A 3,051-nucleotide genomic window follows, 5' to 3' on the forward strand; every position below is an offset into this window, starting at 1 on the left:
GTTTAAAATAAACCCGCTGAATGTAGTATCAGGCTTAACTGATTTGGGTCAAACTGGTTTATGCAATGTCTGTCCCAGACCCCTTCCTGGTTTAAGTTAAACCAGACTCCCCTGGCATGCTCTCTGTGCTGGGCTCTCTGTTTTAGACAGCAGAGCTGGCCCTGCCCCTCTGCTCCCTGGCCAGAGCTCTGGCAGAGACTGCAGGTACAGTAGGATCTTCCTGGCTTCCCCCTGTCCCATCCCCCTTGCTGCTCAAGCAGGGATCCCCCCCACACCCCTCCCCCCCATCTCCCACAGCACTTACCTCAGCCCCATGGACCCTAGGAATGTGGTATACTAGCTAATGCTGAGAGGTGTCTGTGTCTCTAATTTCACTGGGACAGCCAAACAGAACAAGGCTTTTTGGGGCTAATCAACAGGCCAGCTGGTAATTCCTTCCTTGGAAAAAAATTGTTTAAGAAGAGCTTGAACTAATGGAGAGAAACTATTGTTTTGCTGATAGGGTGATAAACACTGTTATCAGCCCCCTGTTGGCTTGCTCGCCTGTCAGTTTGCTGCCGACAGTATAAAGAAGCAGGAAGGGAGATTGACAAGCTCTGTATCATCAACAGATGCATGCACTGCACACCCCCCTTGCCTCAGAGTGCTATTAGGAGGATGGGGTCTGGCAACACTCCTGCCCCTTGAGCAGCGAGTGGGCAAAAGCCTAGGACTGGAGGCAAGATGGGGGTTTAAAACCTCACCCTAATCAGAGCATCCTGCTGGGGCTTGGCCATATCACCCCCCCAGCTCAGCATTGTGGAAAGGAAGGAAGGGCTGCTTTAGTACCCTTGGCTACTAGCCTGAGCCACTGCAGGCATATGCCTGAACTTCCTCAGTCCAGAGAGAATGTCTGTCTGGTTACAAACTGGTTTAGCCTACCCAGGTTAGACTATCTGCAAAGGTTGAATCAATTAAGGCTCAGGCTTTCTTAAAGTGTGTCCCTAGCCTGTAGCTCTGACCCTGAACAATGAATTCAGTTCTTGGCAGTTATAGCTGCCACCCATGCTTCCATTCCTCCACTCTGGTGTAGAAAAGAAAATGATCAGTATGCTTAAAACACACATCCCAGTGTTGGAGGGCTGATTTTGGGGAGGGAAAGGATGCATGCAGTATGTGAGTAAATGTGTTGCTTCACACAAATAGGATAGTTTCAATTGGATACTTTGAATTAAATCTCTCAAATTCTCACATAGTTAGTTGTTAGCGGCTGCAGGTTCAAGCCCTGTACCAGGATTTGGGATCCTATTTACTGCTGACATTGGCAGAGCGGCACTAGTCCTGTGTGTAGATCTGTTTATACTTTTTCACTGTTGATGAAAATTCTTTGGCCTCTGCCTCTCACCAGTAGCTATCCAGGTGAGAGCTTCCTAATCCATGTGACTCCTGAAAAAGATTACTAGATGGGAATGACATGACCTGACAACACAGCTGGTTCTAATGCCCAAATCTGTGGATAAGATATTGCTGAAGATCCAGCTTCTATAATATTTAGTGTCTGTGCTGCTAGTTTAATTGCTCTGGAAAGGGTCTGGGTGATCTCTGGTATAAAGCAACCTGTCCTTTTAATGGGCACTACCATCAAACAATGGAATATGATTTATTAAGTCATTTAAATTGGAGATAACAAAGGTGGCTCATTAATGGGATCAAATCCCAAGCAGGATAGTGCTGCTTATCACATTTGAAGTGCTTGCAGAACACATGAGTCTGGGGCAACTGAGGGAGCAAGGTAGTCCTCTGTGGGACTCAAGGGGCACATCCAGATGAGCGTGGTCATGTGGTATGTGGCGCTGCAAATGTGTTTGCAGTGCCATGTACCACACAGTCTGGTGCTCTCCGCGCGGCAAGGGCACACTGCCCGAGCGTGCACTGCACCGGGTTTTTTTAATGTGGGTTTTTCTTGACCCCTGGATATCCTGCAGCTGCCGGCCAGGCTCCGCACGGGAGAATTGACTCTCCTGCAGCCAGGGAGGCCCCCAGACCCTAAATAAGGCTGCTGGGGCCAGTCCAGTGCATGTGGGCTACCCCACCCAGGGCAACTTGCCTCATGCCAAGGTGCATGTGGCACAGGCATTCCCTAGGGACAAGTAGCGGCGGTGCAAGGTGCACCACCGCTACTTGTCCCCAGGAAACCAAACATCCACACATCTGTACGTGCCCAAGGTGTCAGAATTTGACCCAAAAGGATGAGTGCTGCATACAAGATATGCATTGAAGATCTGCAGGCCTCTTCTACAATATGTCACATATATTGCAAGCTGTATCATCAACACATGAGCCCAAACCGCTGTCACCTTCAGCCAAAGAGCAGAGTTCTTCAGACCCAGGCCGCTGGATTTGCCTATTTCAGAATCAGGGTACAAAGGCAACTTTCATATGTAGATCCAAGCTGAGATTCCCCACTCCCACACCACTGGGAAGTGCCTGAATCCAGGACCGCAGCCCTCTAACTTATTAAAACTCTGAATGATTGAGAATTGTTTTACAGATCAATCCTACTAAAACTTCTTTGACTCATTAATACTTACTCTTGGCTATTCTCTTTTCTTCATCTTCCAGTTGTATACCAGTGTGACACAGGCTTGCAAGGGTTTTTTTCCCCCCCAGTTTTGTCTGTCCTCCATCCCCCTAAAGGATTGTTCAGAGCTGAAGGGAGAGGGAGAAATCAACCTCTTGTCCTGCTTTGCACTTCACCATCTCTGCCTGCAGAGGTGGGGAAGGGTGTCAAGCAATGTAAAAGAGAAAACTGTGAAAAGGGAGAAAATGGGGGGGGGAGGTGAACAAAAATGAGAAACAAAACAGGACAGTGAGGCTGCTAGAGACAAACTTCAAGTTGCAGATTATTTCTCAGGGAGGGTCTAATTAGGAAGCCTCCTCTGGAACTGCGAAGCTGTCAGGCTGCCAAATGTCCGGGTGTTTATCAGAGATCAGGGGAGTCTTCTAAGGCAGTTACAGTTTGGTGCCATGATCTTCTGGCTTCTTTCCAACATTTGTGGCTAACACTCTGAG

This window comes from Gavialis gangeticus, unplaced genomic scaffold (assembly GCF_001723915.1).
Source record: "Gavialis gangeticus isolate Ggan-Ray unplaced genomic scaffold, GavGan_comp1, whole genome shotgun sequence".
NCBI classification, from domain to species: Eukaryota; Metazoa; Chordata; order Crocodylia; family Gavialidae; genus Gavialis; species Gavialis gangeticus.